The following is a 14,153-nucleotide window of genomic DNA, read 5'->3' as shown; positions in this document are numbered from 1 at the left end:
ACCTGCAAGCTGGATGTTCCCCACCCCTGCTGTATAGAGTTTCTGAAGAGCAGCAGCTGGTGTGTTTGAACTGCTAACCTTATGATTCGAATTCCAGTGCTGATCCTACAATGCCACACCGGGAGTCTTCTACCACAAGTAGTCTTAAAGAAAGGTTGTGAATTTTCCCACTCAACATTCTAACCTATAACCACAGAAACACACCTTCAGAAATACTACTCTTGTCAAACTCTCTTAGGGTATCAGAACCAGGAAAACGAAACTCTGTGAAATTTGGGGCATGGATCTCTAACACCAAAGTCTTCTCTGGTACTCCCCATTCTTGAGACCATCTTCTGGTCTCAACCACAGGGTGGGGCCACTCCTCCTGGATGCTGAGACTCATCACAGCCATATTCAAATTTTTTCTTTCCAGAGAAGCCTTCCTTCCCCACCAGTTCTTCATCATGGTCAAGTGCACTTAGGACTCCACATCCAAAGATGTATGACCTCCTGCCCTCTAAACTTTGAAACACAAAGACACAAAACCCTACAATCCAACCAACCTTTTCTCAGGAGAGACCAGTCGCTGGAGAAGGATATCATGTTTGGTAAGGTGGAGGGTCAGAGAAACACAGGAAGACTCCCAACGAGATAGGTTGGCCAAGTGGCAGCCTCGATGGACTCAAGTGTGGCAACAGTAGTGAGGTTGGCCCAGGATCAGGCAGTGTTTCGTTCTGCTGTGCATAAGGTTGCTATGGGTCAGTACCAACTCGATGGCACCTAACAACACACACCCACAGTCAAGAAAGGCTCCTTGGTCAATAACTACACCCTGTCCCCGGGAATGACACCAAGATATCTAGTAGAAAACTGGCCAAGAACTTGACTGGCCAGTTTCTAACAATAATTTTTTCAAACTTCTCCCTGCCTCATTTCCTTCACCCCACTTCTCTCTCATTTCTTCTTCTGACCCACAACGTGTGCCAAGAAGTGTCACCAATTTCCTAGTTTTAAATCTCCAGTGAGATAGACTTCCCTTTGGTATATCTTTGCATTTAGATTGACAGTTGCATCTGTTTTTATTAGAACAATTGCTCATTTAATGTCTGATTCAGCCTCCAGGTCTTGGCAGGTGATGGGCAGTGTGGTCTTGTAGGAAGAGAGCTGGACAGCTGGACCAGCTCCATCCTTACCAACAGTGGGACCCTAGGGCAAGTTAGTACAAAGGACTTATGAGGCAAGGCAAGGCAGAAAGGAAGTAGTCATCCCTCTTAGTAGCTGTGGTGGTCATGTGCTGTGAAGTCAGTCGCAACTCATACCCATCATAGGGTTTTGAAGATTGTACATCTTTATAGGAGCAGAAAGTCTCATCTTTTTTTCTCCCTGAGTAGCTGGTAGATTCAACTGCTGACCTCGCAGTTAGAAGCCCAACAGGTAACCTACTTTGCTACAAGACTATTGATGAAAACCCAACTTTTAATCACCAGCTCTAGCGAAGGGAAGAATTCATTCATTCATTCATACATTTATTCACTCATTGACTCATGCAACATACGTTTATTGAACTCCTACTATAAGCCAGGTTCTATGATAGGCATTAAGGACACCAAGATGAAAATACACAGTCCCTGTCCCAAGGAAATTACAACCCAGAGGGGAGAGAGCCCTGCAACCAATAACAGCATAGGCTACTAATGACTAACTGTGATGTTGTTGATGGTTGTTGGCAGCTACCATCAAATTGGCCCCAAACTTATAGTGATCCCACACACAACAGGATGAAACTACCATTATGATCCACAGAGTTTTCTAGTCCACCTTAGTCTCGAATCTTCACTGAAACCTGTTCAATATGACAGCAACACACAGCTTCCATTGACAGATGGTGGATTGTTGCACTGGGGTACAACATTGGCTAGGAGTCAAACCTAGGTCTTCTGCATGAAAGACGGGGATTCTGCCATTGAGCAGAATCTCATGATCTTGGAGTAATGGGCATCTTCTGAGTGCTTTGGGAGGGAAAGCAGGGGTTGTCTACTTAAGGTAGGTCCTTTCAGTGAGAATCTTGGTAGTGTCTCTGGACATAGGTGGTATCATTCCAAAGAGCCTCAATAGGCGACAGAGCTGACCACTGTGGACTCTCTGGCAGCAGGAAAAAGGACAATTCTGTCTGTCTGAGCCTCACTGGACTTCCTTCCCATACAGAGCTGCCTGCTCTCTCAGTGTCACGCTTGTCTGTCTTTGGATCACACCGTCTTCCATGTCAGGGCCATGATGTTAAGGCAGCTCCAAGTGTGTCTGCTAGGGGATACAGGTGCAGGTAAACTAAGTATTGTATGGTGATTTATTTATCGATGACATTTTAATCCTAACATCGACCCCACAATAGGAGCATCTTTTATGAACAAGAGTTTGCAGTACCAAAATGAGCTACATAAGTTCCTAATCTGTGATACAGCCGGATACTACCTTAGCATCCACGTTTTACCAAGGATCAGCAGGTGCTACCATTGTCTACAACATCACAAAGGCAGAAACGTTTTCAACATGAAAGAATTGGGTGAAAGAACTCCGGCAGCATAGCGTGCCTAATATTGTTGCTGTCATCGCAGGAAATAAGTGTGACCTTATTGACGTCAGTGAAGCCATGGAGAGGGATGCGAAGGAGTATGCCAATTCCATCCATGCCATCTTTGTTAAGACCAATACCAAAAATGCACAAACAGAAATGAACTCTTTATAGAAATCAGTCGAAGAATTCCATCCATTGATAGTAACTCACCCACTGGTGGTACGAGCTTCAAACTCGGAAGGCAGCCTTCAGAGCCCAAAGGAAGATGCTGCTGAGCTTGCTTTTTCCACTCAGACTTGCTGATGAAGTAGGGGGTCCTTAGCAGGAGGGCTGGAGTCTCTGGCCAGTCCTACTTTATTTTGATGCCAATAAAGAATCCGCAGAAATGAACCCGTTCTGTTCTCTTGATGTCGGACTGTGGCCATGATAATTCAGTCTGTGGACTTCTATTAGATAAAAGGCTTCTGGTGTGCAAAAGCATCACATCATTGGCTTTTGACCTTGCTGGAAAGGAAGGTATTGTTGTATGGATAATAGGATTAAATTGTCAAGTAGTCTTGTATTTAAGAGTTTATGTACCATTTGTAAAGGGAAAATGAGCACTTTCATGGTTCTTGAGAAGGAAAAAAGACCTTGTGTGAATGATCATTTTCCTGGTTTCCCATTACCACTGCTATAAGGAGTTGTACCTGGTGTGGCGCTATGGGCTAATGCACTGGACTGCAAAGTCAGTTTGAACCTTAAGGTCAGTGGTTTAAACTCACCAGCTGCTCCCTGGAAACCCTATACGGGGTCGCTATGGGTTGGAATCAGCTCGACGGCACTTAACAACAACAGCTAGGTAAAGTGTGGTGGGCTATCACAAGGTCTGTAGTTCAAACCTACCAGCTGCTCCTTGGGAGACTTATACAGGGTTGCTAACAGTCAGAACTGACTCGACGGCACTTAACAACAATATTAGAAGTAGAAGGATGTCAGTTACTATTTGAAGTGAAAATGGGTCCTCTATAGGGCTGATGGAATCCTGGTGTGGCGCTGTGGGTTAATGTGCCAGACTGCAAAGCTGTTTGAACTGCAAGGTTGGTGGTTCAAGCTCACCAGCTGCTCCTCGGAAACCCTATACAGGATCACTATGGGTCAGAACAGACTCAGCAGCACTTAACAACAACAACAACAACAACAACAACATAGGACTGAAGGAAAGGATTTCAAGCCCCTGCCATCAATGAGGCACTTTTTATTGAAAATATTATTAGCCAAGGGTGGTGGTGGTTGTTGAATATCATCAAGTCAGTTCTTATTCATAGCGACCCTGTAGAGTTTCTGAGGAGCAGCTGGTGGGTTTGAACTGTCGACTTTGTAGTTCACAGTCCAGTGCTGATCCTATGGAGCCACACCAGGAGACAGTAAATTCACAACAGTCCCAGACACGTAGCTAACCTTAGGTTTAAAATCTGACCTTGTCATGTATCTGTCACCAAAAACATCATTGGCAAAGAACTTGTCTAGCAATAATTGGACTTCCTATGTTCCAAATGGACTGGCAATGGTTTAAAAAGGAGGGTTGGGTGGTGGGGAGAAAGTGGTGTGAATGCTATCCATTTTTTTATTTAACTCAAATATTTTGGTGGGGAAAAGCAATTTTCTATTGCTGAACATATGTAAAGTTGTAATCATTATTTACAAGACCAGTGCTTAAAGTACTATAAATTGCGTAAATAGACTACAGAATTCTGAGTTTCCCCCAGCACTCAAAAAAAGTAAGTAAACAAAATTTCACCCAGCACTCAAAAAAAGTAAGTAAAACTTGTTGAAGATAATTCAAAAACGGTTGCAAAAGTACATTAGCAGGGAACTGCCAGAAATTCAAGCTGGATTCAGAAGAGGAAATGGAATAAGGGCTATTATTCCTGAAAGCAGAGAATATAAAATATATATTTGGTGGTGGTGGTTGTGGTGTGCCGTGGAGTCAGTTCTGACTCATAGCCACCCTGTATAGGGTGTATACGGAGCAGAAAGCCTCATCTTACTCCCATGGAACAGCTGGTAGTTTCAAACTGCTGACTTTGAGGTTAGCAGCCTGACTTGTAACCACTACGCTACCAGAGTTCCTTAAAAAGATGTTTACTTGTGCTTTGTTGACTATGCAAAGGCTTTCGACTCTGTGGACTGTAGTGAACTATGGATAACACTGCAAAGAATGGGTATTCCAGAACACGTACATAGATCAAGAGGCAGTCATTCAATCAGAACAAGGGGACATTAAATGGGTATTCCAGAACACTTACATAGATTCAATCAGAACAAGGGGACACTGAATGGCTTAAAATCAGGAATTACATGCGCTAGGGTTGCATCTTTTCACAATGTTTATTCATTTATTCAATCTGTATGCTGAGCAAAGAGTCTGAAAACTGGGTTATATGAAGAAAAACGTGGTATCAGGATTGGAGGAAGACTCATTAACAACCTGTGATATGCAGATGATGCAACCCTGCTTGCTAAAAGCGAAGAGAACTTAAAATACTTACTGATGAAGATAAAAAATTACAGCCTTCAGTATGGATTGCACTTCAGTGTAAAGAAAAAAATAATCCTCACAATTGAACCAATAAATAATGTCATTATTTATTGGAGAAAAGATTCAAATTGTCTAAGACTTCATTTTGCTTGGATCCACAATCAACACTTATGTAAGCAGCAGTCAAGAAATCAAATGACAGATTGCATTAGGCAAATCTGCTGCATGAGACATCTTTAAAGTATTCATGAGCAAAGATGCTAGTTTAAGGACTAAGGCACCCCTGACCTAAGTCTTGGTATTTTTCAATCACTTCCTATACATGTGAAAGCTGGACAATGAATAATAAGCAATATTGGAGAAGAATTGATGCATTTGAATTATGGCATTGACGAAGAATATGAAAAGTACCATGGACTGCCAGAAAAAAACCCACAAATCTGTGTTGGAAGAAGTGCAACCAGAGTGCTCCTTGGAAGCCAGGATGGCGAGACTTTGTCTCTCATACTTTGCACATGTTATCAGGAGGGACCTGTCCCTGGAGAAGGATATCATGCTTGATAAAGTGGAGGGTCAGCACAAAAGAAGGAAGAGCCCAGTGCATAGTGTTAGTAGCAATGGGTTTAAACGTAACAAATGTGAGGACGGCATAGGACTGGTCAGTTTTTGTTCTGTTGTGCATAGGATTGCTGTGAGTTGGAACTGACTCGATGGCACCTAACAACATAATGAGGGGCAGAGGCCCCTGGCACGTTGAAACCTACACTGTAGAGGTTTTTGTACAGCAGGAAAGAACATGAACCTCTTTTCTATTCATTCCAGGAAAGATGATACTGATTTTCACTAGCTCTGCTGAAATACTTCCCACTTGGAACCACCACTGCCTGGGAAGTGAGCTGTTCAGATTTTACAGCTGTGAGATCCCGAGACTAGCCCGTCTGACTGGTGCTTTCTCAGGGAAATCCCATCAATAGCTCTCTGGTGCAAACCGGCTCTGTGCAAGTTCAAGTAGGGTATGGTCAGGCAGTTTACTCAATCTGCAAGGCAAACATGGGTTTACATGTGTTTAATAATCTGTAGTGAGCAGATTAGAATGGAAACACAAAGAAGCCCGTGCTTACCTTGACTTTGGGGCAGTCCAACACTGGGTAGAGTAAGTGGAAGGAACCTTGGTGTCTCAGTGGTTAAGTGCTCAGATGCTAACTGCAAAGTCAGTGGTCCAAATCCACCAGCCACTGCAAGGAAGAAAGATGCGTCAGTTTGCTTCCAGAAAGCTGACTGCCTTGGAGACCACGTGGGACAGTTCTACTATGTCCTACAGGGTTGCTACAAGTTGGCATCAACTCGACGCTGCAAGTAAATGGGAATGGTAAGTGAAAAAAGCATTGGACTAGGCACCCCGTCCACTGCCAGTATGTGGACTGGGTAAGTCTCTTCACTAAGCTTCCTAGATTTCAGTGCGGCGCTGTGGGTTAATGCACTGGACTTCAAGGTCAATTTGAACCACAAGATTGGGGGTTAAAACTCACCAGCTGCTTATTGGAAACCCTGTACAGGGTCACTATGAGTTGGAACCGACTTGACAGCACTTAATAACAACAGCAGTCTATGAAGTCCACACTTGCTGATCTCCATGGGCCCCTCGTACTCCAGTTTCTGTTCCCGGGTGATATTTCTTAGGCAAATGACCCACCTAACTCAAGTTTACTGGAGGCCTCTCTGCCAGATCCCAGCTCCAGACACAACCCTGGCAGGCTGTCTCACCATTGCCACATGTGTCTGACTGCAAAAGTCATTACAACTCAGGACCTGGAATGACTGGGTCTGGGTTCTGCCCCTCTGGTTTCCCAGAGTCCATGTTGGGGAACTTCCAGGTTACTGCGGTTTTGCTGATGGTTGCTGCAAGCATTGAAGCTGAATCACAGGGAAAAAAGAGCTGTGTTTTTATTGTTGTAATGTATGTGTGGGTGTTTTTTAAAGAAGATTTCCTCATCTAAGATTATTTTTAGTTGTGGTAAATATATACATATAAGAAATAATTTTTACATGCGTAACTGATTATTTATCATATTGTTCAACCATCACTGCTATCCTTTTCCAAATGATCCCACCACCCCAACAGGATAAGCAATGACGCCCCCTTTCCTTTTTCCTTCTATCCCTGGTAATGACCAATAAACTTTGGTCTCTGTGAATTTGCCTATTGTGTGACTTCTTTCACTCAGCATGATGTTTTCAAGCTTCATTTGTATTATAGTTGCTGTCAAGTCACTTCCAACTCATGGCAAGTCCATGTTTGCAGAATCAAGTTACTCCATAAGGTTTTCAAGACTCTTATGTTCCAGGTCTGTCTTTGGAGGTGCCTCTGGGTGGGTGTCTTTAGGCGCTTGAGCACCCCACAAGGACTCTGTTGTAGCACATGAGGTTTATGGAATTCAAGGGTAGGCTGAGTGAGATCCATGTGAAACTATCTCTTGGACAAGCATTTACCAGTTAGCTAGACCGGGTGTAACATTCCCTGGGATGGCGTTGAAATGATCCCAGAAAACTCAGCCCTCAGGGGCTCAGAAAGTTCCCACTGTGATTTTCTTTCAAGGAATCAAGAAAATGACAATCCTTTCAGTATGAGTGGAACTTTATCCTTGTCAAAGCCCTTTCTTATTTGATCATGACAACACCCTCACATGAATTCGTCCTCCACCCTCCCACTGTCAACATTCAACAGGTGAGGCCTTTGGCTCAGACGGGTTAAAAAGAGACTTGAGATCAGGGAACTAGTAGCAACCAGGATGCTCACTGAGGCTGAGAGAGGGCAGCCTGAGATGCCAATCCCTTCAGCCTGGGGCTCCTATACTGCCCAGACTGCCAAAGGTTTGAGTGCATGATCGAAGGCCATTTTGCTCTTTGGGGATGGAGAAGGGTGGTTCCTGTAGAGGTGGTGAAAATACCTCTCAGTGGCTTTGTCTAACCCAATTTCTAGGTTAAATGGGTTCTTTAGAGTTATTTAGGCATTGTATAGATGGGAAAACTGAGGCCAAAGAAAGAAAATGTGTTTTCTAAGGCCATTTAACCTAAGCCTTGCAATAAACACTCTTTCGAACAACAACAAAAATATTACACCTGTTGCCATCAAAAGCAGACTTGCTTGTAATCTTTTTTTTTTTTTTCTCTTTTAAAGAGCCAATACTTATTTGAAAGCTAACATTTATTTATTCCTGACCAAACAGACGGAAAAGTCATCAGTATAAACATATTTTTAGCCCTGGTGTGGCACTGTAGGATAAACATTGGACTGTAAAGTCTGTTTGAACCACGAATTTGGTGGTTCAAACTCAGCAGCCATTCCTTAGAAATCTATGAATCAGAACTGACTTGACAGCCCATAACAACAACAACAACAACAACAGCCTTAAGATGGAATCCTGGTGTGGCGCTGAGGCTTACTACACTGGACTGCAATGTTGGTTTGAACAGCAAGGTCGGTGGTGGTTCAAGTTTACCAGCTGCTCCTGGGAAACCCCATACAAAGTCTGCCTCAACAACACTTAATAACAACCTTAAAACGGCCTTAAAGTTTCCAGAATACAGAAAACCCAAATCTGAAGGCATTCATAATAGCTTAACATCGTTTTCTTATTAGGTGAGTCGATTTATGAGCCACAGTCGTCACAGGTGACAGTAGAACTGCCTCATCCAAGTTTCCAATGGGGCACTGCGGGTTAATGTGCTGGGCTGCAAGGTCAGTTTGAACTTTAAGGTCGGTTGTTCAAGCTCACCAACTGCTCCTTGGAAACCCTACACAGGGTCGCTATGAGTCGGAAACAAGTTGACGGCACTTAACAACAACAACAACAAAAACAATCTTTATAGCAGAGTCCTGATGTGGTGCTGTGGGTAAATTCACTGGACTGGAAAGTTGGTTTGAGCTGCAAGGTCAACAGTTCAAGCTTACCAGCCACTCCTTGGAAACCCTATACAGGGTTGCTATGGGTCGGAACTGACTCGGCGGCACATAACAACAACAACAACAACAACAATCTTTATAACAAATAGCAAGGTCTTTCTCCCTTGGAGTCACTGGGTGGGTCTGCACTGCCACCGTACCTGTTAGCAGCCTAGTACGTGACCACTGAGTTGCTTGTAATCCTGACAGAAGGAGCTTGCCAGTGTGCTTCCTTATGCAGTACCACAAGGTGGGTTTAAACCAGCCACCTTTAGGCTAGTGAAAACCAAACCCAGTGCCTTCCAGTTGATTCTGACTCACAGCAATCCATAGAACTGAGGAGAACTGGCCCATAGGGCTTCCAAGGTTGTACTCTTTATGAAAGTAGTCGGCCACATCTTTCTCCTGTGGAGCAGCCGGTGGGCTGAAGCCACTGGTGTTTTAGTGAGCAGCCGGTCATTTAACTACTGCCCACCAGGGCTGGGACATCTATGGACCTTGCCCATTCTACAACAGGCCACATTCCAGCCTTTGAACCCTAGGAGCACCAGCTATGGCACCTTTGCAAACATCTAGTGTTGAGAACAAAATCTCAAGATTACCCACCTAGAGTCTAGTGGCAGGTCAGCCTCTCCTTTTTTCAAGACATGGTTGTCTCAATCCCCTGTGCCCCCTGGGTCCTGGACCACCTCGCATCAGAACACAATGCCCAGGGCCTGAGACTGTAAATTCATATGCTGTTTGTCCATGTTCGTTGTCATCATTGTGGCACATGCTTTTGCATTCCCCAGGAAATGAACCCCCGTGAGGCTGGGCATGCTGTAAACCACCTTCTGGAGATTGTCCTCTACTCTGTTCACACCCAAGACCAGTCCTGTCAACTAGAAACTTCAGCCAGAGATGGTTCCAGGATTTAAAGGACCCTGACTCATATGAAATTTGGGGGGCCTCTTCAAGAAAAATCAACCCAGTCAGTGAGGAGCCCTGAAATGTCGTTGGCTTCTAGGAAAAATCCATCTCTGCTTAGAGGCCAATTATAAGAGGCTCTAGGCTAGGAGTGATAGTGGTGGTTATGTGCCGTGGAGTCAGTTCCGACTCATAGCGACCCTGTACAGGTTTCTGAGGCTGTAAATCTTTACGGGAGCAGAAAGCCTCATCTTTCTCCCACAGAACAGCTGGTAGTTTCAAACTGCTGACCTTGTGGTTCACAGGCCTATTCGTAACCACTACGCTAGGAGGCATAGGCCTTAAATACACTGTTGGTTCCAGTAGGGTAGGGGTCTCCCCACACCTGCCTCAGAGGGGGTGAGATGAGGGGAGAGGTAGTTGGTTTGTGTTCTGGGTGGGAGCAGTACAGAGTGGCTCAGGACAGCCTAGCAAAGAACAAGGCGTCAATGCAATTGTTTCAAAGTTGAAGTCGCCTGGTTTCAAGCCTCACTCAACAGGGCTGGGTGAATTCGGCTTTATTCTTGGGGAATAAAGAGTGGGAAGACCTATACCACGTAAGCTGAGCAAAGTCCCAGCCTATTTCAAGATTGGCACTCCTATGGAACTCGGCCCCCAAAAGTCCAGGGACCCCTGACTTGGAGTGTCTGTCATCTACCATGGCCAACTTTTTCCAAGACCCCTCCAGGTCCCAGGAAAGTCTTCAGTCCCAGGTAAGCCAGTACCAGTTGGTCACTGCTGCCACCCCTCACTCACAGTGGTCCAACTCTGGTCCACATCTCTATCTGTCTATTTGTAAAGACTCACAAAGGCCTGCCCAGTGCCCTGCTCCATTCCTGTCCAGCCAAGGAAACAAAGCTTACAACTTAGTATTTTAGCAAACAAGGAGGTACTTTGTAAGTTGTTGTTGTTAGATGCCATCGAGTCGGTACTGACTCATAGCGACCCTATGCACAACAGAACAAAACACTGCCCGGTCTGGGTCAACCTCACAGTCATTGCTTCATTTGAGCCCATTGATGCTGCCACTTGGCCAATCCATCTTGTTGGGGGTCTTCCTCTTTTTTTCTGATTCTCCACTTGACCAAACATGATATCCTTCTCCAGTGATTGGTCCCTCCTGACAATATGTCTGAAGTATGAGAGATGAAGTCTGGCCATTTTGGCCTCCAAGAAGCACTCTGGCTGCACTTCTTCCAACACAGATCTGTTTGTTCTTTTGGCAGCCCATGGTAGTTTGTAAGTAAGATAGAACATTACCAATGTCAGAGTAAATAATAAAAATGGTTGTTTGTTGTTGTTAGGTACCACTGGGTTGGCTCTGACTCCTAGTGACTCCATGTACAACAGAACAAAGCACTGCCCAGTCCTGCACAATCCTCACAACTGTTGCTATGTTTGAGGCCATTGTTGCAGCCAATGTGTCAATCCACCTCACTGAGGGCCTTCCTCTTTTCGCTGGCCCTCTACTTTATAATAAAAGACATAATTAAGTCCCTTAGAAGGGCCAGGATCCATACTGGGCCCTTTGCATACACTTAATTCTCACTGCAAACCATGAAGTAGGTTATTTTTGTGCTTATTCTGTAGATAGAGACTTGGCCTTCAACGTATCAATCAGCTTGCCTATGATTACCACAAGTTCTTCCTACCATGCAGCCCTAGGAAACAGGACATCTGGCTTCTTGCCCTCCTTTCATTAACTAGTTGCAAGACCTTGAACATGTCCCTTGGAATCACTCATTGATAATGAGAGATGTAGACAGGGTGCTCTCTCAAGTCTTTCCAGGGGCTCCACTCAGTGACAGGGGGCCTGGGCTCCGTGGTCAGATAGTCCTGAATCTGAATCTTGCTTTTGTCACTTACAACACAGACGACCCTGACCAAGTTCCTATCAGGTCAGGATTCTACCTCCAGAGAGTTTGTGGTATGAATTAAAGGAAGTATCACATGTAGATTCAACACCAAGACTGGTGTCTATGAAGACTATGAATCAAAAGGTGGCGATTATTGAAAACCCTCTGGAGTACTGTTGTACCCACGTGGGTCTCCATGAGTCAGAACTGATGTACCCTAACCCACATGGGTCCCCATGAGTCAGAACTGATATGACAGCAATTGTTTTTTTAATTGGTCCAGCTCTGACATTTTCAGACACTGTGTGGTGTTTCCCTGCAACCCGCCTCCTTTTGCCAAACCCTTTGAGCATCTTGTTAAGTGGCATTGAGTTGATTCCAACCTATAGCAACTCTATAGAGGGTTTCCAAGGAGCACTGGTGACTTTACAGTCCAGCACATTAGCCCACAGCGCCATACCAGGGACTCCTGTATTACCAGTATGGAGAGAGATTAGAAAGGACTTCTTCACTCAAATATGCTTCCCCAAAACAACGAAGCTGTGTTCATAGTAAGCAGAGGGAGATGGCCAGCATAGATAGAGAAGACAGAGCTGGCTTAGGACTGGCCCAGATGCCAGACTGTGGGAGCGGTGACCAGCCCATTCTAGACAGCTGCAGTTGCCATGGAGAGTCAGCAAACCCACCTTCTAGGATTTCAAAGGCCAGACTGAAGCCACATATGGTGACTAGAGTTTTCATCTAGAGTTTCATCCTGGTTGGGGCTGCTTTGAGACCAGCTTTCCAGGTCCAAGATTTCAGAGCCAAACCAGGAACGAGCTACTACTATGGAAAGTGTGATTCTTACTATGGGATTCAACGAAGTCTTCACACTGTTTCAATCACATCCAAACTGCTGACCATGGTGCAGACCTCGTGGCCTGTTCTGGCAGCAGACACTCACCCACAGAATGTATTGTCAGCGGTCTGTGGACTTTCTCATTTGTTTGAGCTAGTTAGGACTGTCTTCCAATCTCTGCAGTTTCAGGAAGCCACACACACAGCCGAGGGAGAAGCTGGGAGGCCATGGTGCTAGCAACTTGTTCCCAGCATCGTAGGAGTCAAGGATCGCTGCTGACCACCCCACCCCACCCCACCCCACCCCCTCACCCCGGTCCGTTCCCTCCCAATAGGAGAAAGACAAGTTTTCCTCCACGGATCAGGAGATCCTCCCAACCAATGAGAACAGGCCAGGCGCCAGTGACTCACCCGAGACATTCCTGGCCACAAGAAAGGTGATAGGGTGTTACAACTAGGCTTAGTATTCCTTTTGTAAACTGCCTAATATAAGAAAGTAGGGGAGGGGCTGGGGGTTGATAGAGGCATCAGTTTATAGTCAGACACTCCTCCTGAGCAGGCAGTCAGCCTCCCTAGTTACAGGAGACAGAGGGCTTCCCAGGGACAAGGTCCCTCCCTTCTCTCTTCTCCTTCCAGAAGGCTCTAGTTCCGGAATTCAGTTTAGTTTGGTGGGTGGGGTCAGGGGTGAAGAGGAGGAGAATAACCCCAGGGTGTTAAGCCTATGACCCTGCAGGACCTTGAGGTCTCACAGGACACTCAGAGCTCTGTCAGGACTCCAGGACTTGTCCTAAGTCTCCAGCTCAGAGCCTGCTGAGATAGATACTGAACTGGGAAATTTAGGTTAAGTCAGAAAGTACTATAAACTTTCTTCCCTACTTTTTCCCTCCTTCTCTTCTTGCTTTCTTTCTTCCTCCCTCCCTCCCTTGCTTTGAGTTAACTGATGAGGAACCCTGGTAGCGCAGGGGGTTCGTTACATGTTGTTGGGCTGCTAACCGCAAGGTCAGCGGTTCCAGTCCACCAGTCACTGCACAGGAAAAAGACGAGACTTTCTACTGCTGTAAACATTTACAGCCTCAGAAACCCTATACCAGAGTGGCTTTAAGTCAGCACCGATTTAGCGACACAAAACCAAGATCCACCACCAAAACAATCACCAGCCATGATAGTCATTTGATTTTTCTCTAGTCTTGGCCAAGTGCATTCTTTCATTTATAAGCTACACTGTAACCAGGTATGGCTACAGAATTATTGGGGCTCAGTGCAAAACGAACATGCAGGGCCCCTTGTGAAAAAATGAAAACAAGAGTGCTGCTCTCAAGGCCTCTGGGACCATCAACGGAGAAGAGCCGAGAGCGAGACCCTACCCAGAGAAGCAGAGATGCCTGAGATAGAGACAGAGATGATGACGTGGAGTGATGAAGCGGCCGGGACTTTGGACCCAGAGAGGGAAAGGGACTGTGGGCCGAAAATTGGGGGGAGGAGGGTGAAGTGTAGGGG

The 14,153-nt window shown here is 45.4% G+C and overlaps 2 pseudogenes; one reads left to right on the top strand and one right to left on the bottom strand.

Moving 5' to 3' along the window:
* The first annotated feature begins 2,253 nt into the window (after positions 1 to 2,253).
* LOC102819576 lies at positions 2,254 to 2,829 on the top strand (annotated as a pseudogene).
* A 4,926-nt stretch (positions 2,830 to 7,755) lies between these two features.
* The window catches only part of LOC102819205, a 66,881-nt pseudogene continuing 60,483 nt past the window's right edge, over positions 7,756 to 14,153 (bottom strand).

The sequence above is a fragment of the Chrysochloris asiatica genome, unplaced genomic scaffold, assembly GCF_000296735.1.
Source record: "Chrysochloris asiatica unplaced genomic scaffold, ChrAsi1.0 scaffold00021, whole genome shotgun sequence".
Taxonomy (NCBI): Eukaryota; Metazoa; Chordata; class Mammalia; order Afrosoricida; family Chrysochloridae; genus Chrysochloris; species Chrysochloris asiatica.
The sequence above is the reverse complement of the archived record's forward strand: the minus strand, read 5'-3'. Positions and strand labels throughout refer to the sequence as shown.